This window comes from Sus scrofa, chromosome X, assembly GCF_054392235.1.
Source record: "Sus scrofa isolate SSC_HxYL_T2T_F1_AM1 chromosome X, Sscrofa_HxYL_maternal_Yorkshire_Landrace_v2.0, whole genome shotgun sequence".
Classification (NCBI taxonomy): Eukaryota; Metazoa; Chordata; class Mammalia; order Artiodactyla; family Suidae; genus Sus; species Sus scrofa.
Genome location: NC_139401.1, coordinates 33,542,891 through 33,570,301, shown reverse-complemented (window position 1 = coordinate 33,570,301; position 27,411 = coordinate 33,542,891). Strand labels below are relative to the sequence as shown.

Sequence of the window (27,411 nt, the reverse complement as noted above, 5' to 3'; positions counted from 1 at the left end):
AAGAAGGAAAGAAAGAAAGAAGGAAAGAAGGAAAGAAAGAAAGAAGGAAAGAAAAAAAAGAAAGAAAGAAAGAAGGAAAGAAAGAAAGAAGGAAAGGGGAAGGAAGGAAGAAAGAAAGAAGGAAAGGGGAAGGAAGGAAGAGAGAGGATGAAAGAGGGGAAGGAAAAGAGAGAGCAAGGAAGAGAGAAAGAAAGAGAAATAGAAAACACAAAACTAAGAAGCCACATATCCTTTTATGTCCTAGCCTTGCAGGTCAAGCATCTTCACTTTTGTCAAATTATATTTGTCAGTGTAGTTATAATAATCAACCTAGGTTAATGTGGGAGTACTCATATTCCACTTGTTGATGGAGGAGTGTCAACTTTAAATTTTACGTGGAATATATATATTAAAATGTTTGTCATTGTAGCTCTCTTTGAAAAGTACAATTTTCCAATAAGGTGACATTTGAGTTAGGTATTATAGGATGATATAGAGGTGATTTCTTAAAGTTCTTTCTGGACTAAGGTCACCTTTCACTCTGAGGAAAGGAGTGAAGTATCTGGGAGAATCTAACATATATTGATGATAGGTGGAATGATAATCAAAGTATCTTTATATTTACATGTTGAGTACAGATTGTTTAACTAGATTTCCTTTGAAAGAAGTCCCACACTTGAAAGTCATAGGTATTGAGGCTAATTTGTATGGGTAAAAATATGAGTTGCAACACTTCTTTACAGTGCACATTATATAAACTCTTCATATTGGTTTCTTCTTGAAACCAGTATAGGACTGCTTTGAAGATCAAATAAGATACTGTAGCAAAATGTTTAGTGCCATGACTAGCCCTTAGAAATAAATCAGTAAACATTAACTATTATTACTGTTATTCCTCTACTGAGATATGTCTGAGGTAAATTAAGTGACCTATCTCAGACTTTAGGAGCACTCTGTTTAAAATTTTATAACAACAAAGTTATAAAACAGTGAATCCACAAACTGAAAACCTTAAGCAAGGGATCCATTTGCTGGTGTAAATCCTTTAAAAATTGCAGCCTGGGAGTTCCTGTCATGGCTCAGTGGAAACGAATCTGACTAGCATCCGTGAGGACTCAGGTTCGATCCCTGGCCTCACTCAATGGGTTAAGGATCTGGTGTTGCCATGAGCTGTGGTGTTGGCTGCATATGTGGCTCGGATCTGGCATGGCTGTGGCATAGGCTGGCAGCTACAGCTCCAATTCAACCCCTAGCCTGCAAACCTCCACATGTCGTGGGCACAGCCCTAAAAAGTAAAATAAAATAAAATAAAATAAAATGAAATTGTAGCCTGTAGTGAAAAAAATACCTTCCTATCATCCTCACCTCATATTTTTTGAGAAGGAGAAATTCAACATGATTAATGTAATGTTATTATTCTTATGTAATATAATGTAATGTTCCATGTTTATTTCCCAACTTTAGAGCATTCTATCTGGTTTATTTTTCCTTGGAAAATGAGTTCATGGAATAATTAGGTTAGAATAAACTCCTGGTCAGGTTTTGCTCAGAAGTGGATTACTATATTTGAAGTTATAATCTCTAAAATACATCTGCCAACTGTTCTCATTCCCTACTGCCAACATGCCACTGTGAGGTATTAAAACTTCAATCATAAAATAAGTTTACAAGTATCCAAAAATGTCTTATTTTTAAATTGATGACTAAATTAGAACTTTAAAATATAGCAAATATCATGTAATATCCAAATATTATATTAGGTGCCTCTGCTTTATGGTTACCATCAACACATACTTAGCCCATTGATTAACCAACAAAAGCCTATTTTATTGTGGGTAAATAACATATTAAATTTCACTCACAAATTATTTTTACTATTAGTATTTCAGGCATAGAGCTTGTTAAAGTTGCACCACAAGTAAAGCTTTACAACTTTATAGAAACCATAATAAATAGAATCTGCTTTCTTGTACCAGAGATTTATGGCAAATATATGCATATATTTATATTTGTATTCATATGTAATCATACATTTAATGTGTTAAATATATATGAAGTAGATATGTCAGTATAATAAATATAAGTTTATATCAGTATATAATATATTTATTACTTATGTTATTACTTTGATTTGCTATAATAGTAACACTGTATACAGGGGATAATAAAGAAATATGTGAGGTTTTTTTTTTCTTTTTATTTCACAAAACAGTAGAGTAAATGTGTAGCAGAAAGGCAGAAACGCTCAGCTCTAAGGTTAAGTGGGCTCAAGGGACTGCAACCTATAATTTATAGACTCCCCTGTTTGATTTCCTCTCTTTCTATTCTAGGGATTAAGAAAAGGGAATCCCCTAAAGGAACAAATCTGATGTCTACCATCGTGGCTAAAGTTTAACTGGAGTATGCAAAGCATTAAGGCAACACTCATAACCAAAACAAATTGAGCTATACCAAGTCCTTCTGGGGCTAGAATAGTAGGAACAAATGTCAAAAATCAGGCTGAAGCACTAAAGTATCTTGGTAATAATAAAAAGGGAAAAGATCAACAGAGGTCTAGGTGAAATGATTATCAGAGACCTGCTATATGCTAACGAGAACACAGAAAATATATACATTATAAATATATATTGTACTTGTAATCTATAGTATATTACCAACAAAAGATAAGAAAAGAGCAGTTAGTGTATGAATGTATACACTCCTTCATCAAAACTATTCAGATACATGCACCCCGATATTGAGTGCAGCACTATTTGTGATAGCTAAGACATGGAAGCAACCTAAATGTCCACTGGCCGAGGAATGGATAAATAAGTTATGGTATGTATATATGGTGGAATATTACTTGGCCATTAAAAAGGACAAAATAATGCCATTTGCAGCAACGTGGATGAACCTATCTAAAAAAAAAATGACAAATGAACTTATTTGCAGAATAGAAACAGGTTCACGGACTTTTTAAACAATCTTATGTTTACCAAAGTGGACAGGTTGGGGAGGTATAGACTGGGGGTTTAGTATTATCATATGCACACTGTCATATATGGAATGATTGTCATTGGGGACCTCCTGCATAGCACAGTGAACTCTGCCCAAAGTTCTCTGATAATCTATATATGGAAAAGGATCCGAAAAAGAATGGATGTGTTGTCATGAATAACCAAATCACTTTATTAGAAATTATCATAAAAGTGTAAATCAACATAATGATTTGATATATGGCATGTTTAACAATATGATTTCCACAATAAATTAACACATTCATCATCTCTTACAGTTACGTTTTTGTATGTACATGAACACTTTTAATATCTACTCTCTTAGCAACTTTTAATATACAGTAATAATATAGTTAGCATTATGCTAAGTAAAAGAAGTCAGATAAAGAAAGACATACTGTTTGATTTCACTTATATGTGGAACCACAAAAAAAACCCCAAGGTAATAGAGAGGTCAAGATTAGTGGTTGCCAGAGGTGGGAGTAGGGGTGAGGGGTGGGGGGAAATGGATGCAGGTGGTCAAAAGGAGGCTTACACTGTTGGGGTAAAGCATTAATTTTATTACTACTTCTCATACAGTATGTAAATTTTAGAACTGTGGAAACTATCATAGAGAAACAAGTTGAAAACTAAGGTTTAAATCCTTAGTTTATTGTGCCTTAGATCCTGAAAGGTAACCCTCTATCAAGCATCATTTGTTTACCTCAACAGTGGTTCTCTTTTGCTGTTGAGTTGTATAAGTTGCTTGTATATCCTAGAGATTAAGCCCTTGTCCGTTGCATCATTTGAAACTATTTTCCCCCATTCTATAAGTTGTCTTTTTGTTTTCTTTTTGCTTTCCTTTGCTGTGCAAAAGCTTTTCAGTTTGATTAGGTCTCATGGGTTTATTTTTGCTCTTATTTCTATTGCTTTGGGAGACTGACCTGAGAAAATATTCATGAGGTTGATGTCAGAGAATGTTTTGCCTATGTTTTCTTCTAGGAGTTTGATGGTGTCCTGTCGTATATTTAAGTCTTTCAGGCATTTTGAGTTTATTTTTGTGCATGGTGTGAAGGTGTGTTCTAGTTTCATTGCTTTGCATGCAGCTGTCCAGGTTTCCCAGCAATGCTTGCTGAATAGACTTTCTTTTTCCCATTTTATGTTCTTGCCTCCTTTGTAAAAGATTAATTGACCCTAGGTGTCAGGGTTTATTTCTGGGTTCTCTATTCTGTTCCATTGGTCTGTCTGTCTGTTTTGGTACCAGTACCACACTGTTTTGATGACTGTGGCTTTGTAGTATTTCTTGAAGTCTGGGAGAGTTATGCCTCTTTCTTGGTTTTTGTTCCTCAGGATTGCTTTGGCAATTCTGGGTGTTTCATAGTTCCATATAAATTTGTGGATTGTTTGTTCTAGTTCTGTGAAAAATGTCCTGGGTAGTTTGATAGGGATTGCATTTAATCTGTAGATTGCTTTGGGTAGAATGGCCATTTTTACAATATTGATTTTTTCAAACTAAGAACATGAAATATCTTTCCATTTCTTTATATCTTCTTTAATTTCCTTGATTAATGTTTTAGAGTTCTCAGCATATAAGTCCTTTACCTCCTTAGTCAGGTGTATTCCGAGGTATTTGATTTTTTGAGATGCAATTTTAAAAGGTATTGTATTTTTGTATTCCTTTTCTAATATTTCATTGTTCTTATATAGAAATGTGACTGATTTCTGAATGTTAATCTTATATCCTACTTTCCTGATTTTGTTGATCAGTTCAAATAGTTTTGGGGTTGAGTCCTTAGGGTTTTCTATGTATAATATCATGTCGTCTGAATACAGTGACAGTTTTATCTCTTCTCTTCCTATTTTGATGACTTTTATTTAATTTGTTTGTCTCATTGCTGTGGCTAGGACTTCCAATACTATGTTGAACAGCTGTGGTGAGACTGGGCATCCCTGTCTTGTTCCAGATTTGAGTGGGAAGTCTTTCAATTTTTCTCCATTGAGTATTATATTTGCTGTGGGTTTGTCATAAATGGCTTTGATTATGTTCAGGAATGTTCCCTCTATACCCACTTTGGCGAGAGTTTTGATCATGAATGGATATTGGACTTTTTCAAATGCTTTCTCTTCATCGATTGAGATGATCATATGGTTTTTGACTTTTCTTTTGTTAATGTGGTGTATGACGTTGATTGATTTGCGTATGTTGAACCATCCATTGCTTTTGGAATGGATTAACAATGAGATCCTGCTATGTAGCACTTAGAAGTATGTCTAGATACTTACAATGCAGCACAACAATGGGAAAAAATTATGTATACATGTATGTGTAACTGGGTCCCCATGCTGAACAGTGGGAAGAAAATATGTTGGGGAAATAACAATAAAAAAATCAATTAAAAAATAAAAAATTTAAAAAATAAAGTGAGGAAAAAAAAAACTGGTTCTCAAACTTGAATGTGTATCAGAGGCCAAATCTGTTTTAACAGTTTCCTGGGTCTCACCCTCAAAAATTCTTATTCTGCAGATGTGTGCCTAGGAAAAATTTGCTATTCTATTAAGTTACTGGGTAATACTGATGCTGTTGATTGATAGACAACTTTTTGGAACCACTGCCTTAGATTAAGGGAATTTCACAAATAATTTTCTCATGTCCTCTATCTGAAGTAGGAATCATAAAAAATATCAACTTCACACTTTCTCCATTTTAATTTTTATATTTATTTTATTATAAGTAAAAAGTATAGTTTCACATCAAATCCTCCAATTCTGTAATACTTCACTCCCTATTCTTCTTAAAACATCCCATAAGCAACAAGCAAATGATAGATAAGAACATGCATTTATCACCAAGCCTATTGGCTGATTTTTATTCTGTGCCTATAGTTAACTATAATATGCTGATTGTAGAGCCAGTATGTTAATGCTTCTATTCTTCTTATTCTTTCCTTTGTAGAGTATATATTGGGCCTGTGATTCATTTTTATACTTTTGTATTAATTATAGACATGTACTATTTAAATCAAAGTGGAAAAAAATTCAACTTATTATAGGAAAGTTGTTAAACTAGACACAAAAGAAAGTGTTATACAAAATAAAGTATTATAAATGGCCATAAGTAAATCACTCATTGTCCTTTCTTGGTTATCATTTTGTGTTTGAGCTCCAACAGCTGCTTGGTATGATTGATTTTTGCCTTCAGTTTGTTATTATTTTCATTTGCTCAAATATTATAGCCAAAATTAGCTAGCTCACACAATATTTTAACATTCCACTGCCATGTTTTGGGGTGTCAAGTAGGTCTCTTTTGTTTATCTTGTGAAATTCAAACCTTATATTTTTTTCTCTACAGGTCAAAATACGTAGCAAAACACTACTGAGTAAAACTGTGACCTAGTCTAAGGATCAATGCACATCATAGTAAAAACTTTCAAAAGGAATGTGGATCATGGAGGAAAAATGTCCCAGGAGACATGGGCAGAGGTTCACATTAACAAAAGAAAAACCTGCAAAAAATAGTAATAGGTATCTTTTTCAAGTAAATTTTTTTAGGGGAGTATGAGAATAAGCCATAATTCTCATGAAAGTAGTAAAAAGAACTTCCTTCCCAAAGTAAGGTCAATAATACTCTAGTGTGCCTATTTACCAGTATAATGAAGACTAGTATCAATTTTAAAGCTCAGGATTTATATTTTAATCCAAGAATGTTAGTCCTGATTTTAATCTGCCTTAGCATATAATTATGTAATTGGACATGATAGCATTTAATATCCAACCAGTGAATCCCTGGTAGATGACCATTCAAGTTCTGCTTGAATACAAGTGACAAGGTGATTACAATTTTATTATCTCCCACCAAAACCTATTTCATTGTTGAACAGCTACAACTGTTTGACTGTCAGTATAGAAACTTTATTATATGTGTTTCTGACAACTGACCAATTTAATTATCTACAGTATTTTAAAGAGTCCGCAGAAGTTCTACAGATTTAATTTGATGTATGAGTTAAACAGCATTTCCTAATGATCAAATATATTTTAATAAAAGTATGTAAAATTTAGGTAGGGATGTTTGATAGCAGTGCCAGGTTCATAGGCATTAATGATTGAAAAGTCTTTAGGAGAAGTCTTTTGATTTCTCAAAAGAAAATCCTTTGGGTACTGTTAAAATGCAATTCTGAGGAGCCAAGGAAACTTTTTGCATTCTGTTGGATAAAATAATTAGTTTGCATCTTATCCTATGCACCAGCATTTACCTACTCCTGAGAGTGCTACAGAGAACAAATTTGCTAAAAGAGGTGGCCGTTTCACAAATTGAATTTCAGCTGTTCTGTGCAGCCTAAATTGCCCTGGAACAGTCAAAAAATAAATATGAGATAAATTTGATTTAATAATTGCTAGTTTTATCAATAGATATTATTTTAATGCAATTGAGCATATTAAGGTATTTATTTAGGCAGTGTGTTATGTTAGTAAGACCATGTTTGGCTTGTTTTGTGTATATACACACACACACACACACACACACACATACACATATTCAGAATAGTTTATATATATGCATTGTATATGCATATACATATATATGCATTTGTATATATTATATATATGCATTCTAGATAAATATAAAAGAATATTCAGAATATTTTGTTTTATTTATTTTATTATTTTTTTCACCATGCCCACAGCATACAGAAGTGGCTGGGCCAGGGATCAAACCCAAGCCATAGAAGATACCCGAGTCCCTGCAGTGACAATGCCAGATCCTTAATCTCCTCATCATAAGGGAACTCCCATTCAGAATATTTTAAAATATACTATTATATTGAACTCTTGGCTATAGTTTACATGCTTATTTTTGAAGAATTTTCTGATGTTTAAGCAGTATATACTTACATGTAAAATTAAGCAGATGAGGTCTAATTTATCATTGGTACAACTGAAAATTTAGAGAACATTTATGGAGAAATATTGATGAAATACATTCATAATTTAACTTAAGTACATATTTTAAAAATTGATTTTTTACCCTTTATGGATATGTCACAATCTCTTCCTGACCACTCCAGATAAATCAATAAATTTAAATTAAGAAAAGGAAAAGCCAAGAAAAATTCATTTTAAAGCAAATATTTTTTATATAGTACATTGCAAGTCACCACAAATATCTACTTTTTCCTTCCATACTGTTTATATATATGATAAATAAATTGTGTTTTGTATTAATTATTTGAACATTTCCCAGCTTTACCCATTCAAGAATCATTTATTTCTAAAACTCCTGTTAATATATAAACCAATAGTAAAGAAATATTAGTTTATTGACACTCTTCATAGAAAGTGATTTATTTCCAATTTTAGATGTGATTGTTTACATAAATGTAAATTTGCTTTTGATATTAAAGAGAAAGTAAAATGTTTAGACTTAGCTTGGAGGGATTGAGTTTATCTAGTTTATCTTTATGTGGTTAATACTTCATACATTTAATATATTTTGCAGTTACTTCAAAATTTGCTTATGTAAAATATTTTAAAATATTTGTCCCTCATTAAAATAATAAAATTTTATCACAATGTGGCCTTTGGTCAGCTTGATAGATTACTTAGTATAAAACTTGCTTGTTTCCCAACAGAAAAACACAATGAATTTATCTCAACTTACCAAGAGAAATGTATCTCTGGAGAATTGGCCTTAAGGTTACGTCCTGTGGTTTGGCTTGTCTCTGTTTTGATGGATGTCCTTTTTGCCTATGTTCCCGTAAGTAGAAGAATTAAAATAAAATGGCTATACTGTTTGTTTTAAGGTCATCATAACATTAAATACATACTAATGACATTGAAAAGGAATTGAATTACATTTTAAAATAGAATGATACAAATTGACAATGAATCAAATAATTAAACTAAGAAAATCTATTATAATATATCACTTCTAATATTTCTCAAGATGTTTTATTTAAGGTTTGTTTTAAAGTCAAAGAGGGAAGATTCTGCAAAACTTGTATTTCGAACAATTAGTGTCTTATTTTCTATATTTGATGAAGTTATCTTAGAATAACAGTGTTAAAAAAAAGAATATGTCATGAATACTTAGGAAATAAAAATGTCTCTGAGGAAGATATCGTTTTAATTGTTCACTAATTTCTGTGGTGTTCTGACTCCCAGTATTTAAAACAAAAATCTGTAAATGGAACACAGGCACGGCCATTTAAAAAATTTTTTTTATTTTTTAATAATTTATTTTGTCTTTTCTAGGGCCTAACCCATGGCATATGGAGGTTCCCAGGCTAGGGGTCTAATTGATTTAATAAAGCAATTCCTCTGTAGCAAAAAATTGTATTATCACTGGGGTAAATATACTGACATAAGAAAACGTATTTGTTAAAGATTTTGCATTCTTTAGAATGCATACCATTGTGTGTGTGTTTATGTGTGACTAAGGAACATGAAAGGTTTGAAGTATAAGGGGATATGTCAATTTTATTGTTTTAATGATTTGTGCTAGAATAAAGCATGTTGTTATCTTTTTTCAATAATTATTACTACACTATGCTTTTTCCTAATATTCCTGTTTAAAGATATATTTTCCTTTTAAAATTATTTATAATTTATTTTAAAATAAAATGAGTAGATATTAGTAGCAAAACATTAAAGATATTATTTTTCATATTCATAAAAAGACTGAATTAATATAAAATAAATATTTCATGGAAATAAAATATCCCTCCTATGGAAAATTAACTATAATATATGCTTCAGTACTTTGTATTTATTTATTTATTTATTTATTATTATTATTTTTTTTTGTCTTTTGTCTTTTTTTGTCTTTTGTTGTTGTTGTTGTTTTTGCTATCTCTTGGGCCGCTCCCGCGGCATATGGAGGTTCCCAGGCTAGGGGTTGAATCGGAGCTGTAGCAACCGGCCTACGCCAGAGCCACAGCAACACGGGATCCAAGCCGCGTCTGCAACCTACACCACAGCTCACGGCAACGCCGGATCCTTAACCCACTGAGCAAGGGCAAGGACCGAACCCGCGACCTCATGGTTCCTAGTCGGATTCGTTAACCACTGCGCCACGACGGGAACTCCAGTACTTTGTATTTAGTAGTTACTAAATAAATACTTGCAAGAAAATAATAAAAGCATTATCATTATATTTTGCTAGATTTTATAAGGACCAATTTTTTTCTCAAGCTGTAGAAAATGTAAGAAACTATACATTAATCATTCACAATTGAGCAGTAGAAAGTGTTCGTTAGCTAAAACTGTGCAGTGTCTCTTTGTCACTAAAGAAATTGAGCAGAATCATGTGAGAAAATAAATTACCTAAGAAATGGGCTGGTCCTAATTGAAGGGGGGAGAAAAAATGAGAAAAAGCACACTTCATCATTATTCTTTTTTTTAACTGAATGGGATGAGATCTACTTAAAGTGCTTGATTTTAAACTGGTCTGCATGGAATGCTAAGAATGTGTAGACTTCACTCAAGAGCTCAGCTAAGTAGACTTCACTCAAGAGCTCAGCTAAGTATAATTTCATGAGATGCTTCCAGTTTATTAGCTTTAAAATTTATGAGACCAGGCGTTCCCATCGTGGCGCAGTGGTTAACAAATCCAACTAGGAACCATGAGTTTGCGGGTTCGATCCCTGCCCTTGGTCAGTGGGTGGACGATCCGGTGTTGCCGTGAGCTGTGGTATAGGTTGCAGATGTGGCTCGGATTCCGTGTTGCTGTGGCTCTGGTGTAGGCCAGCGGCTACAGATCCGATTGGATCCCTAGCCTGGGAACCTCCATATGCCGTGGGAACGGCCCAAGAAATCGCGGAAAGACAAAAAAAAAAAAAAAAATTGATGAGGCCAAAGGAAAAATGGCTAAAATAAATTTTAAAAATGAGCAGGTAAATGGAAAATGGAGACACAAGCATACATAAGTATAATTTTTCTCTATAGATTTCCAGAACAATAGTTATTTTTTTTCTGAATCAGATATATCTAGAACCCACTAATGCCATGCAGAATTCCTGGAGGGCTTGAGCAGTATGTAAAATAATATGAGAAGTTAAAATTTTATTTAAAAAATTTTATTATGATTGATTTACAATGTTCTATCAATTTTTGTTGCATGGCAAAGTCATACATATATATACATTATTTTTCTCACATTATCCTCTATCATGTGTTATTTAAAGTGGTTATATAATTACCTGTGCTGTATTGCAGGATCTCGTTGCCTGTCCACTCCAAATGCAAGAGTTTTCATCTACTAACCCCAGACTCCCAATCCATCCCACTGCCTCAAACACAAGTCAGTCCTACATGTCCATGATGAGACTCTCTAGTTCCATCCATGTCACTGCAAATGTCTTTTGTCCTTTTTAATGGCTGAGTAGTATTCCATATATGTATAACATCTTCCTAATGCGTTCATTCATCAGTGGGCATTTAGGTTGTTTCCATGTCTTGGCTCTTGTGAATAGTGCTGCAATGAACATAGGGATGCATGTATCTTTCTGGATGAATGTTTTGTCTAGATATATACCAAGAAGTGGGATTGCTGGATCATACATATTTAATTTTATGAGTTACCTCCATACTGTTTTCCATAGTGGTTGTACCAACTTACATTTCCACCAACAGAAAAGGAGGGTACACTTTTCTCAATGCCCCCTCCAGCATTTGCTATTTGTTGACTTGTTAATGATAGCCATTTTTACTGATATGAGATGGTACCTCATTGTAGTTTTGATTCAAATGTCTCTAATAATTTGTTGGTGAGCATTTTTTCTTGTGCCTGACATCTATTTGTCTTTCTTAGTGAAATGTCTCTTTAGGTCTTCTGCCCATTTTTCAATTGGGTTGTTATTTTTTGTTGTTGTTGTTGAGTTATATGAGTTTTTGTATATTTTGGAGATTAACACTTTGTTGATTAAGTCATTTGCAAAATTTTCTCCCATTCTGTGGGTTGTCTTTTCATTTTTTAATGGTTTCCTTTGCTGTGCATAAGCTTTTGAGTTTAATTAGGTCCTGTTGGTGTATTTGTTTATTGTCTTTATTTCTAGGAAGTGGATCAAACAAGATGTTGCTGTGGTTTAGGTCAAAGAGTGTCCTGTCTATATTTTCCTCTAGGAATTTTATAGTGTCTGGCCTTACATTTAGGTCTTTAATCTGTTTTGAGTTCATTTTTGTGTGTGGTGTTAGACATTGTTCTAATTTCATTCTCTTATATGCAGTTGTCCAGTTTTCCCAGCATCACTCATTGAAGAGACTATCTTTTCTCCACTGTCTGTTCTTGCCTCCTTTGTCATGGATTAATTGACCGTAGATGTTTGGGTTTATTTCTGGGATTTATATATTGTTCCATTTATCTATATTTCTGCTTTTGTGCCAGTACCATACTGTCCTGATGATTGTAGTTTTGTAGCAGAGTCTGAATCCAGGAAGCCTGATTCCTCCAGTTCCATTTTTACTTTTGTCCATTTAGGTAGGTTTATTCCAAGGTATTTTATTCTTTGTGATGCAATGGTAAATGGGCTTTTTTCCCTAATTTTTCCTTCTGATATTTCAATATTAGTTTATAGAAATGCAATCAATTTCTGTGTATTAATTTTGTATCCTGTGACTTTACCAAAGTCATTTATGAGCCCTAATATTTTTCTGGTAGTGTCTTTAGGATTTTATAGGTATAGAATTATGTCACCTGCAAACAGTGATAGTTTTACTTCTTCTTTTCCAATTTGGATTCCTTTTATTTCTTTTTCTTCTCTTATTGCCATGGTTAGGACTTCTGAGACTATTTTGAATAACATTGGTAAAATAGGACATCCTTGTCTTGCTCCTGATCTTACTGGAAATGCTTTCGTTTTTTCTCCAGTGAGAATGATGTTAGCTGTGGTTTTGTCATAAGTGGCTTTTATTATACTGAGGTAGTTCTTCTCTATGCCTACTCTCTGGAAAGTTTTTATCAGGAATGTGTGTTGAATTTTGTCAGAAGCTTTTTCTGCATCCCTGAGATGATCACCTGATTTTTATTTTTCAGTTCGTTCTTGCAGTGTATCACATATTTGTGGATATTGAAGAATCATGCATCCCTGGGATAAGTCCTACTTGATCATACTGTATGATCTTTTATTATATATATTTGTATGTGGTTTGTTAATATTTTGTTCATGATTTTTGTATCTGTGTTCATCAGTGATATCAGCCTGTAATTTTTTTTGTGTGTGGTATCTTTGTCTGGTTTTGGTATCAGGGTAATGGTGACTTCATAGAATGGAGCTTACTCTGCCATTTTCTGGAAAAGTTTCAGAAGAACATACATTAACTTTTCTCTGAATGTTTGATAGAATTGAGTTTTGAAGCCATTAGGTCCTGGACTTTTATTTTTTGGAATTTTTTTAATCACATTTTCAATTTCATTAGTGGTAATTGGTCTATTCCTATTTTGTCCTGGTTCAGGCTTGGTAGGTTGTACCTTTATAAGAATCTGTCCATTTCTTCTAGGTTGTCAATTTTATTGGCATACAGTTGCTCATAGTAATTTCTCATGAACCTTTGTATTTTGGAAGTGTCAGTTGTAATTTCTCCTTTTTCATTTCTAATTTTATTCATTTGAAATCTCTACCTTTTTTTTCTTGATGAGTCTAGCTAATAGTTCATCAGTTTTGTTGATCTTTTCAAAGAACCAACTTTTGTTTTCATTGATCTTCTCAATTGTTTTCTTTGTTTCTATGTTATTGATTTCTGCTCTAATCTTTATGATTTCTTTCCTTCTTCTAATTTTGGGCTTTGTTCGTCCTTCTCTAGATGTTTAAGGTGTAAGGTTATGTAGTTTATTTGCATTTTTCTTCTTCCCTGAGATAAGATTATATTGCCATAAACTTCTCTCTCAGAACTGCTTTTGCTGTGTCTCATAGGTTTTGGATTATTTTATCTTCATTGTCACTTGTCTCTATGTATCTTAATTTTCTCTTTGATTTCTTCAATGATCCATTTATTATTTAGTAGCATATTGTTTAGCTTCCAAGAGTTTGTGTTTTTTGCTGTTATTTTCTTGTAGTTTATTTCTAGTCTCATGGAATTGTGATTGGAGTAAATGCTTGAAATAATTTCAGTTTTTAAAATTTATCAAGGCTTGATCTGTAGCACAAGATGTGATCTATCCTGGAGAGTGTTCCATGTGCACTTGAAAAGAAAGTATATTCTGCTGCTTAGGGATGAAAAGTTCTATAGTTATCAGTTAAATCTATTTGGTCTAGTGTATCACTTAAGGCCTGTGTTTCCTTGCTCATTTTCTGTCTGGATTATCTGTCCATTGCCATAAGTGGAGTGTTAAAGTCCCCCACTATTATTGTATTACTGTCAATTTCCCCATTTATGGCTTTTAGTATTTGCCTTATATATTGTGCTGCTTCTATGTGGGGTACATATTTTTTAAATTTTTTATTTCTTTTTGTATTGATCCCTTGATCATTATGTAATATCCTTTGTCTCTTGTGACCTTCTTTATTTTAAAATATATTTTGTCTGATATGAGTATTGCTACTCCCACTTTTCTATAATTTCCATTTGCATGTAATATTTTATTCCAGCCTCTCACTTTAAGTCTGTTTGTGTCCTTATATCTGAAGTGGGTCTCCTATAGACAGCATATGTATGGGTCTTACTTTTGAGTCCATTCAGCTAGTCTTTTAGTTGGAGCATTTAATCCGTTTACATTCAACATAATTATGGAAAAGTATGCATTTATTGTCATTTACTTAATTTTTTTTAGATTGCTATTTTGGGTCTTTATTCTTCCCTTCCTCTTTTTGTTGTCTTTTCTTTTGATTTGCTGACCATGTTTAGTGTTGTTTGGCTTGACTTTTTATGTGTGTGACCATTATAGTTATTTGACTAGTAGTTCCCCTCATATTTTGATATATATGTGTGTGCGTAATTGTTTCATCTTGCTGGTCTCCTTAATTTCAAATGAATTTTCAATGTCCAGCATTTTTCCTCTCCTCTTCTTATACTTGCTAGTTTAGATATCGTATTTGTCAGTGGGTGACTTCCTACCTTTAGATTATTTTTGCCTTTACCAGTGAGCTTCTTCATCTTTAATTTTCTTGCTTCTAATTGTGACTTTTCCTTTTATGCTTAGAGAAGTTCCTTTAGTAGTTTATATAGAGCTGGTTTGGAGGTGCTGAATTCTCTTAGCTTTTGCTTATCTGTGAAGCTTTTGATCTCTCCATAAAATCTGAATGAGAGCTTTGCTGGGTAGAGTATTCTTGGTTCTAGGTTCCTCTTCTTCATCACCTCAAATATATTTTTCTACTTCCTTCTGGCTTGTAGAGTTTCTGCTGAGAAATCAGCTGTTATCTTTATGGGAATTCCCTTATATGTGATTACTTGCTTCTCCCTGTGGCTCTTAACATTTTTTCTTTCAACTTAATTTTTGTCAGTATGATTAGTATGTATCTTGCTGTGTTTCTTCTGGGGTTTATTTTGTGTGGAATTCTCTGTGCTTCTTCCACGTGAGTGAGTGTTTCCTTTCCCATATTTGGGAAAATTTCAGTTATAATCTCTTCAAATATTTTCTCTGGACCTTTTTCTCTGTCTTCCACTTCTGGAACCCCTGTGATCTGAATGTTGGTACGTTTAATGTTGTCCCAGATGTCTCTTAGACTCTCCTCAGTTTTTTTTCATTCTTTTTATTTATTCTTTTCTCTAGCAGTGATTTCTACCACTCTCTTCCACCTCACCTCTTTGTTCTTCTGCCTCTGTTAACCTGCTATTGATTCCTTCTAGATTACTTTTCATTTCAGCAAGAAGTTAAAAATTTAGAAGCGTCTCTAATGTTCAAGCTATTGTGATCTTCACAAATTATTTGGCCAAGCCTTTATTAGCTACCTGATTAATGGCATGAAGTTCTATTGTATCCTTGTCACTTTTGAACTTGGGAAATCTTTCCTTTGAATATATCAATATTTAGCACTCAGATCTCAGGCACTATCATATTAGAGACCTGTTCATATCCTGGATTGTTGTGTGTAAACTCAGCACAGTCTTCCATCACAGCCTTCTTCCCGTGTGTGTCATGCATACCCAAGCTTGAGCCCTTCAAACTCTTCAACTCAAAACTTTACACTTCTCTATCTCAGCACCGAAACAGTCTTTTTTCTCTTAATGATTCTAAAACATAAATTCTATTTACAGGTTGTCATAATGAATGGGATTAGGGAGCTGTAAGGAAAACTCATATTTCTATGGGTTTCCACTGTTTTTCTCACTGTGTAGGTAGAAAATAGAGTTGCTTTCTTTCTCCCTGGTGATTGCATATCAACAGATATGAACCAAGACAGTTCTTTCTGCATATACAGTCACTTCTTATCCTTCATGTTAGCTATGTTCTTCCATAAGGTGTATGCAAATGCTGAATTATAAATACTGAGCCATTGCTCCTAGGTTTAGGAGTTAGGTTGCTGAAAACTTCTGGTGACAGCATTTTTGTTATAAAATAAAAAAAAAACCTTGTTTATGTATATTTCTGTGTGTTTATATTACTTAATTTTTCTATTATCTTTGTTTACTCATTAACATTGAACTCAAACATCTCTGTGAGTCATACTTAAGCAAACGTTATCTACCATGTTTGTTTTATCCATAAGGCTTATCACAGCCTTCTTGCACTTAGGAACATTGAATAATAATTCAGCACTATGCTTGGAGGTCATTTTAAACAAACAAAAAAAAACAACCAACAAAAAAAATTTTTAACAGTATGCGAGCTGAAATAAGAAGGTGGAGTGTGGCCTTGTTAGATTTCTGCTGGGAAGATGCACATTGGTTCATTCAAATTTTTTTTACTACTCTGTGCGTGTCCACAAAAATGACTGTGAAATCCCTACACATGCTGATTTTAGGATTACACATAAATTTTAGTGAATAGACAGATTTGCAAATATGAATCCATGAATAACAAGGAACTACAGTGTATATAAACACATAAATTATTATATATTGTATATAATAATATATGAAATGTATGATTACTATATGTATAGATAATCACAACTACATAAATGGCTTTGATCTTATCAGACTAAGCAGGAATAATTAATATATGGTGAAAAATAAATTATATATACTAAAATAATATTTTATAACTACTGTTATATGCTTTTGGTCTCCAAAGAATATTACTAAGTCTCAGAAAAGATGTACAGAGCTGAGTAAGAGAAATTAAAGCCTTGGATATAGATGGTAAATGTAATTTTATAGACCATAGTGAGACAATAACTTAAATAAACTTCAAATAGAATGAAATATCAATTATTCAGAGGAATAATAACTGTGGAAAAGCCATGGTGCATAAACCAACAATGAAAATTATAGAAAAGTATGAGGATATTGCTGTTATTGATAACAAAGGTACTATCTGAATTTTGGGTCACATGGAAGGTAGCAAAATTAATCTGAAAAACCACCATATATAAATTCAAAATCAAGATTGCAGAGGAGTAAGACATTAAGTTCATCTTCTCCCACAGACTCATCAAAAAAACCCCATCTGCATGTAGAACAATTCACACAGAACGTCTACTGAACACTGGCAGAAGACCTTAAACCTCCAAAAAGGGCAAGAAACCCTCCAAATAGCTGGGTAGAACAAAAGGATTAAAAAAAGGGAGAAAAAAGAAAGTGAGAAAGTAATCAGGATGAGACTATCACTCCTGAAAGGGAGCTGTGAAAGAGGAAAGGAACCCACACCCTGAGAAGCCTCCTGAAGGGGGAATCAGCTAAGAGAGAAGGACTTCAAATATTCAGAGAAAAGTGCAGCAGAGGGAAAAGCAGAGAGAGCCACATAGACCATTGGTACCACTTCCCAGATCACCACAGCCTGAGACTCTTAGAAGGGAGCTGGGCACTGAGACTCGGGCTCCAGAGGTCAGTTCTGGGGCGAGGACTAGGGTTGGCTATGTAGAGACAGCCTCAGGGGCTAAGGACCAGTATAGTAAGGGCTGTGGGGTGGAGCACCATAGCCCAGGCAATCTGGGAGGAGGTCTGGGCCTGCAGGAGATGCAAGGCACCATTGTTGGGGAGGACAAAATGAGGAGGGGCATATTGCCATAGGAATATCTTTCTCTGTGCACACATAGACTCTTGGAGGGCAGGGTTATGGGTGGCGAGCACCTGTTGTGTTGGATACGGGTGACAGGCCCCTCTTGTGCAGGTCACAGGTGGCAGTGTCTCCTGTGTGGACAAAGCACAATGGGGGAACCTCTTGCGAGGTCTACAGGCAGCAGGAAAACTCAGTTATCTCAGACTCCAGAGGTGGGCATGGCCCACAACCACTAGGGGGTCTGTGAACAGGTACCACCTATGGCCCCAGTTATCTCAGAAGTCAGCACAGAGGAGGGCAATGAAACCAAGCATTACCCATTGCTCTTTCTCCCCTAGGAACACACACACTCTGCCACTACCACTGCCAAACACTCCATTGTCACCTGCACCTGCCTAAGGGTCACTGCCACTTCCCATGTTCCATCACTTGTGATGCAACATAATGGAGGATAATGTGAGAAAAAGAATATATATATATATATATATATATATATATATATATATATATCAGTCACTTTGTTGTACAGCAGAAATTGACAGAACATTGTAAATCAACTATAATACAAAATTTTAAAAAAAATTAGTAGTTCATGTTATGTTGTGTCACAAGCCAAAACTATTTATTCACTCATTTATATGTTTATTCATGTCAGTGATACAAAATTCCAGTTTCTAGGTGATGATGATCATAAATGAGATAGAAATCTGTGAAAATCAATTTTTAAAATCTAATGAGAAAATACAAATAAAGGAGAAAGTCTTTTATAGAATATTTATATTTTATAATTTTAGGAAGGTTGTTAGATAATAGTTTCATAATTTAATATCACCCTGCTACACTCTGCCAAAATCTAGCAGTTTGTTCCATAGCAGAATGAGACAGGCTATTTTTAGTAGACCCATTCTGTAAAATAGAATAGGTATTGGGTCAGGTAGTTCAGTGTAAACCTTTGCAATGAAAATCAATCTTCCTGCAGAAAAAAAAAGTTTACTTAGGCTGACCAATGAGATCTCTTCTGACAGATGCATAGAGTAGAGTGGTGGTGAATTCTGATGTGTCAACATTTAGAACTTTTATAGACAAACCACTGATGTTGCATCAGCTTCTGGTACCCAAAAAGAGTGTGGCATGTTTTCAGTATGCTAAGGCAAACGAGTTAATACATTGTTCAAAACCAGCCCTTGGAGCAAGTTCTAAAGCAGACTGAGATTAATTAGGTCCCTTTTGTTTTTTTAATTTTATTTTCAATACACTAGGAGGTGGACATGAGAAGATTTGCTGTGGTTTATGTCAGAGAGTGTTCCACCTATGTTTTCCTCTAAGAGTTTTATAGTATCCAGTCTTATATTTAGGTCTTTAATCCATTTTGAGTTTATTTTTGTGTATGGTGTTAGAGAGTATTCTAATTTTATTCTTTTACATGTAGCTATTGAGTTTTCCCAGCACCACTTATTGAAGAGACTGCCTTTTTTCCATCATGTATTCTTGCTTCCTTTATCACAGAGTAGTTAACTATGATCTCAGTTTATTTCTGGGCTTCCCATTAAATTCCAGAATAAGATAAAGATGTCTGCTCTCACCATTTTACTCAACATAGTATTGGAAAACCTAGCCTCAGCAATCATACAAGAAAAGGTAATAAAAGTTATCCAAATCAGAAAGGAAGGGGTAAAGTTGTTATTTAGACAGATGATATGATACTCTGTAGAGAAAACCCTAAGGATTCCACATAAAACCTATTAGAACTGATATATAAATTCAGCAAGGTAACAGGATATCATATTAATATACAGAGATCTGTTGCATTTATCTACACTAACAATGAAATACCAGAAAGAAAAAGAAAGAATGCAGTCCCATTTAAAACCATGTCAAAAAATAAAATAATAACTTGGAATAAACCTAAACCAGGAGTTGAAAGTTATATGCTGAGAAATAAAAAAACATTGATAAAGGAACTTAAAGATTATTAAAGAAAATGAAAGATATCACATGTTCTGGATTGAAAAAATTAATATAGTTAAATGGCCATACTTCCCAAAGTAATCCATAGATTTAATGTGATCTCTATGAAATTATCCATCACATTTTTCATAAAACCATAACAAATTTTCCTAAAATTTATATGGAACCACAAAAGACCCAGAATTCCTGAGAATTCAGGAGCGAGAACAAAGCAGGAGTCATAACTCTCCCAGACTTCAGACAATACTACAAAGATACAGTAATCAAAATAGCATGGTATTGGAAAAAAGGCAGAAATATGGATCAATGGAACAGAATAGAGAGCTCAGAAATAAACCCACAAACTTATGGTCAATTAATCTTTGACAAAGGAGGCAAGAATATAAAATGGAAGATTGCCCACTGTGGTGCAGTGGGTTAAGGACCCAGGATTGTCTTTTCAGGAGTTCAGGTTGCTGCTGAGATGTGGGTTTGACCCCTGACATGGCACAGTGGGTTAATGATCTGGTGTTGCCACAGCTGTGGCATAGGTCACAGCTGTGGCTCAGATTCAGTCCCTGGCCTGGGAACATACATATGCCACTGGTGTGGCTAGGGTAAAAAAAGAATATATGATGAATTAAAAACAGTCTCCTCAGCAAGTAGTGTTGGAAAATCTGGACAGATGTATGTAAATTAATGAAGTTAGAACACTCCTTTAAAACATACAAAAAATCAATTCAAAATGGCTTAAAGACTTAAGTATAACATGGACTGCAAAATTCCTAGAAGAGAACATAAACAAAACGTTCTCTGCCATAAATCATAGCAAGATATTCTTTGGTCAGTTTCCCAAGGGACAAGAGATTAAAGAAAAAATAAACAAATGGACCTAATAAAACTTGCAAACTTTTTCACAGCAAAGGTAGCCATAAGCAAAAGAAGAAGACAGCCAATGCGCTGGGAGAAAATATTCACAAAGTTTGCAAGCAACAAGTGCTTAATTTCCAAAATATACAACAGCTCATACAGCTCAATATAAAAAAAACAACCCAATCAAAAAATGGGCATAAAACCTAATAGACATTTTTTTCAAAAGAAGATAGACAGATAGCCAACAGGCACATGAAAAAATACTCAGTGTCACTAATTATTAGAGAAATGCAAATCAAAACTACAATGAGGTATCATGTCACACCATTTAGAATGTCCATTGTCAAATAGTTGATATATAATAAATGCTGGAGAGGATGTGGAGAAAAAGGAACCCTCCTACACTGTTGGTGGGAATATAAATTTGTGAAATCACTATGGACAACCTTATGGATAGTCCTTCAAAAAACCTAAAAATGAAGTTAACATGTTATCCAACAATTCCACTCCTAAGCGTATATCTGGAAAAGGCAAAAACCTTAATTTGAAAAGATACATTCACCCCAATGTTTATAGCAGCACTATTTACAATAGCCAAGACATGTAAACAATCCAAGTGCCCAGACACAATTGAATGGATAAAGAAGATATGGTATGTATATACCATGGGATATTATTCAGACATGAAAATAATGAAATATTGCCATATATAGTAACATGGATAGACTTAGAGAATATGACATTAAGTGAAGTAAATCAGACAAAGTCAAATCCAAAAAATAGTAAAAATTAATTTATTTATAAAACCAAAACAGACTCACAAACTTAGAAAACAAACTTATGGTTACTAAAGAGGTAGGGATCAGAGGGATAAATTAGGTATATGGGAGTAACAGATGCACACCACTACATATAAAATAGATAAACAGCAAGGATTTACTGTGTAGCACAGGGAACTACATTCAATATCTTGTAATAACCTATAATGAAAAAGAATAGAAAAAAAAGTGAACTACTTTTAGTGGTTGGATCACTTTGCTATAAAGCAGAAACTAACACAATATTGAGTAAATCAACTCTACTACAATAAAAAATAAAAAATTAAAACATGAACCTTGTAAACATGCTAAGTAAAAGAAACTAGTAATTTAAAAATCACATATTATGTACTTTCATTTATACAAATTATCTAGAATATGTAAATCTATAGAGATAAAAAGTATATTAGTTTCTTTTTTTCTTTTTAGGGCCACACCTGCAGCTTATGGCTAGGGGTCCAATTGGAGCTACAGCTGCGAGCCTATGCCACAGCCACAGCAACACAGGATCCGAGCCGTGTCTGCAACCAACACCATAGCTCACAGCAATGCCATATCCTTAACCCACTGAGCGAGGTCAGGGATCGAACCCACAACCTAATGGTTCCTAGTCGGATTCGTTCTCGCTGCACCACAATGGGAACTCCAGAAAGTATATTAGTGGTCACCTAGGTCTGGTAGAGTCAGTGAGAGGGAAATGGAAAGTGACTGCTAATGGGTTACTGGCTTCTCTAAGAGGCTGGAGTGTTCTAAATTGACTGCAGTGATTATAAATCACTGTGTGCAAACTAAAAACTATCAAATAGCGCATTTTCTTTTTTCTTTTTTGGCCACCCTCTGGCATATGGAATTCCTGGGCCAGGGATTAGACCCAAGCCACATTTGTGGCTACACACACCACAGCTACGGGCAACACCAGATCCTTTAACCCACCTTGCCAGGCTAAAAATTGAACCTTTGTCCTGCACTGAAGAGATGCCTCTGATTCTGTTGGGCCATAGCAGGAACTCTACCATGTGCACTTTAATTGGGTGAATCAGATCTATATGGCAAATACAAATTAAAAGAAAAATGAATTTTTTCCTGGTACAAAAAGGAAGAGACTGCTTCCTCCCTTTTCTTAGATAGGTAGGTAAATCTTTTTAAAAGCTAAATAATCTTCTCACTTTTTCCTGGTACAAAAAGGAAGAGACTGCTTCCTCCCTTTTCTTAGATAGGTAGGTAAATCTTTTTAAAAGCTAAATAATCTTCTCACTAGCCTTACAACCCAGAAATATTTTTCTCAAAACTTGACAGTCATGGCTTTTAAATGTAATCATTACAGAAGATGGCACACATATCTCCTATTTTCTGTGGGCACATAAGAGCTTAACTTTATCTTATGCCTGGCTCCAAGTTATGAATCTACCTCCTCTCATAAAGGTATAAATAGTTTATTGTCCTTTTTAAAGAAAATTAGTAAACACAGGTGGTCATCCCAGTAACAAGGTGAACTTAGAATAAATCATGTGACAAATGATGATGTAATGTTCTTTTAATAGAGAAGTAGTTATCATTTATCTTGAGAAAATATATGCCCTGGGATATATCTGCCTGGCTATATAAAAGGATAAAAATTCTTTTTGTCTTTGCAATCTCTTAGCAGATTGCTTGTGATGAGCATTACATACTAGTTTAATGCTTATCCAATAATAAAAGCTTTTTCTCTCTTCTACTTTTGTGGAGAAGTTTTTTGGTTTGGCAGATTTTATTTTTAAATATATTTCTCCAACATATGTTTTCTGAATCATGTCTTAATAAAGCTGTTGTTCTAAAACTGAAGGCTACAACACATCATTCTACTCTCTTTAATTTAGAACATAATTGTCAAATATTTCCTCCACATACATTGAGAGCCACATTATGCGCTTATAATTTTTGCTTCACTCCAAACCATAATTTATAAAACTCTAAAGGAAAAGGAAAGCCTATTTAATTTTATTTATTTAGTATCTTTTTCTTCCTTAAGATATTCCAAGATTCTTTTTACCATGTCATTAGTCAGGTCCTGAATTAGTTTATTCAAGCTGCCATAAAACATACTGTAGACTGGGTGGTTTAAACAGCAGAAATTTTCTCACAGTTCTGAAGGCTGATGTCAATCTGAGCTTAGGGTGCCAGCATGGTCATGTTCTTGTGAGAGATCTCTTCCTAGCTTACAAATGGCTGTCATCTTGATATGTCCTCAAGTGGGGGTGGAAATGAGAGAGTGAGTGAGAGAGAGTTAGAGTGAGAGAGAAATGGGGGGAGATTGAGAGTAATCTTCTTCAATCTTCTTTTTATAAGGTCACAGTCCTATCATATTAGAACCCCATCCTTATTACTTCATTTAACCTTATCAAGTGATACAGTCCATAAAGACTGATCAAGTCTTATTGGAGGTTAGAGATTAAACATACGTATTTGGGAGAGACACAATTTCATCCACAGCAGATTCCAAGGTCCTTAGTCAATCTGCCTTCTCTTCTCCAACTGTCAGTATTTTCTTATGTTTGTTTTATACATAATGTTCAAGAGTTTTAGTTGTACTTAATGGGAAGAAAAAGGAATAGTGTATCTACTACATCTTTCCAGAAGTATAAGGCCACCCAGGGATAATTTTCAGTTCTATACTTCACTTGAACTAGTAAATGTCAACACCAGGAGACTAATGAAGAATGAGTTAATAATGTAATAACTATAGCAATCACCCAGACACAAATCTATCCAGGTATATGTACCAGAAAAATGGGTTAATAATGATAGACTTCAAAAAAAATGTTCAGCAAATCTTCAGGAAAGCAGGAGAAAGAAAACAAATAGACTTGTGGCTGCCCTATGGGAGAGGGAGGGAGTGGGAGGGATGGGGAGCTTGGGCTTATCAGACACAACTTAGAATAGATTTACAAGGAAATCCTGCTGAGTAGCATTGAGAACTATGTCTAGATGCTCATGTTGCAACAGAACAAAGGGTGAGGAAAAAAATGTATGTAACTTGATCCCCTTGCTGTACAGTGGGAAAATAAAGAAAAAACAAACAAACAAAAAAAAACAGAAACTGAAAATGAAAATGGCTGATTTGGAGTTCTCACTATGGCACAGAAAGTTAAGGATCTGGTGTTTTCTCTACAGTGGCTCAGGCCGCTTCTGGGGCATGGATACAATCCCTGGCCTAGTGCAGTAGATTAAGGATCCAACATTGCTGCAGCTGCAGTGTAGCCTGAAGCTGCAGCTCAGATTCAATCCCTGGCCCCAGAACTTCCATATGCCATGGGCGCAGCTGAAAAAAATGGCATATTTAAGCTTTGCATATCAATAAATACAGTGAATAGTTTAATAATTCTTTAAAAGGAAGGGATTCTTAAAGTGAATTTAAAAAATGACTCAACCATTTCTTGATTACAAGTATTTCATTACAAATTTACTGTATATATATATGTGTGTGTGTATGTGTACATAGTGTATATATAATAATATAGTAAATAATGTAATGCAAACAATAAAAAACAAATGTGAGTGTGTGTGTTAATAGCAGAACAGTAGACTTAAGACAAAGAATATATCATAAATAAGGGTGAAGCATTACATAATGTTAAAAAGATCCATCCACCAAGAAGATATAGCAATTCTGAATGTGTATACACCAAAGAACAGAACTGCAAAATATATGAGTCAAAAACTAATAGAATAAATATATAAACCCCAAAATCATAATTAAGACCTTCACTACCTTTGTATCAACAATGAATGGGTTAACAAAAAATAAAATCAGCAATTATATGGAACACTAAAATACCATGAACTAAAAAAATCTAATTGACATTTAGAGAATTTTTATCCTGCAGTATCAAAATACACTGTTCAAGCATCCATGAAATATACATGAAAATAGAAGATATCTTGAGTCATAATAGAAACTTTAACACAATTATACTAATTGAAATACTACAGCGTATATTTTCTGGCTACAATGGAATCAACCCAGATATCAAATAGAAATATAACAGGAGATAAATCCATATACTTGGAATATAAACAGCATACTTCCAAAAAACCCATGAGTATGAGTAAGTCTTCTTTTAAATTGAAGAATTGTTGACTTACAATTTATTTTATTTTCAGTTGTAAAACATAGTGATTCAATATTTTTATAGGTTATACTCCATTTAGAGTTATTCTAAATTATTGGCCATATTTCCTATGTTGTACAATATATCCTTATAGCTAATAGCTAATTTATTTTATATATGGTAGTTTGTACCTCTTAATCTCCTACTGATATCTTGTCCCTCACTCCTTCCCTCTCCCCACTGGTAACCACTAGTTTATTCTCTATATCAGAGAGTCTGCTCCTGTTTTGTTATATTTATTAATTTACTTTATTTTTTGGACTCTACATATAAGTGAACATAGAGTATTTGTCTTTCTTAATCTGACTTTTTTCAGTAAGTCTAATGCTGTCTGGATCCATCCATGTTATGCAAATGTCAAAATTTTATTCTTTTGTACGGCTGCATAATATTCTATCCTGTCCTTCCTATCTATATCTTTCTATAAAACACTTTATGTTATATTGTCAAGATGTTATATATATAACATCTTTTTTATCCATTCATCTGTTTATAGACACTTGGATTGCTTCCATACCTTGGCTATTGTAAATAATGTTGTTAGGAATATTAGGGTATATATATCTTTTCAAAATGTTGTTTTCATTTTCTTAGCATATATACCCAGAAACAGAATTGCTGGGTCATATGATAGTTCTATTTTTAGTTTTTTTAGGAAACTTCATACAGTTTTCCATAGTGGCTACACAATTTATGTTCCCACCAATACTATAATAGGGCTCCCTTTTTTCCACATCCTTTTCAACACTTGTTATTTATGGGCTTTTTGACAGGTGTGAGGTAACAACTCATTGTGGTTTTAATTTGCATTTTTCTGTTGATTAACAAAGTTGTGTATCTTTTTATGTGCCTGTTCTTCATCTCTATATCTTTTATGGGAAAAGTGTCTATTCAGGTCTTCTGACCATTTTTAATCACATTATTCATTTTTTGATATTAAATTATATGAACTATTGATACATATTGTATATTAACACCTTATCAAACATATTATTTCGAAATATTTTCTTCAAGCCAATCAATTGTCAGTCTCTCAACATTTTCTTTTGCTGTGCAAAAGCTTTTAAGTTTAATTAGGTCTCATTTGTTTATGTCTGCTTTTGTTTCCTTTATCTTAGGAGACAGATCAAAAATATTGCTACAATTTATGTCAAAGAGTGTTCTGTCTTTGTTCTCTTCTAGGATTTTTATTATTTCTTGTTTTACCTTTGGATCTTTAATCCATTTTTTACTTACTTTGTATATGGTGTGAGAAAATATTCTAATTTCATTTTTTTGCATGTATTTGTCCAGTTTTCCAAGCACCACTTATTGAAAAAACTTGTGTTCCTTTCTGTTTCTTTTTGTTATATCTAATATGGATTTTTTTCATTTGTGTTTAACTTACGTTTATATATGTTGACTAGTATCCACTCATTTTAAACAGACAGCCATTTAAGTTCAAACACATTATGAAATACCTATATCTTTTCACCCCCCGACAACTTTTTAATGTCTTATTTTACATCTTCATGTTTATCCCTTAGCTGTTTGTTGTAGTTATAGCTGATTTTACAGTTTTTATCTTTTATTCT

At 33.7% G+C, this 27,411-nt stretch overlaps 1 long non-coding RNA gene across 1 annotated transcript in view; it reads left to right on the top strand.

Moving 5' to 3' along the window:
- The window catches only part of LOC110257761 (uncharacterized), a 602,847-nt gene that overhangs the window by 542,004 nt on the left and 33,432 nt on the right, over window positions 1-27,411 (top strand). Inside the window, exons 7-8 of the long non-coding RNA XR_014835236.1 lie at window positions 6,307-6,479; window positions 8,588-8,712. This is a non-coding gene — a long non-coding RNA (uncharacterized LOC110257761). The remainder of the gene's footprint in view (window positions 1-6,306; window positions 6,480-8,587; window positions 8,713-27,411) is intronic.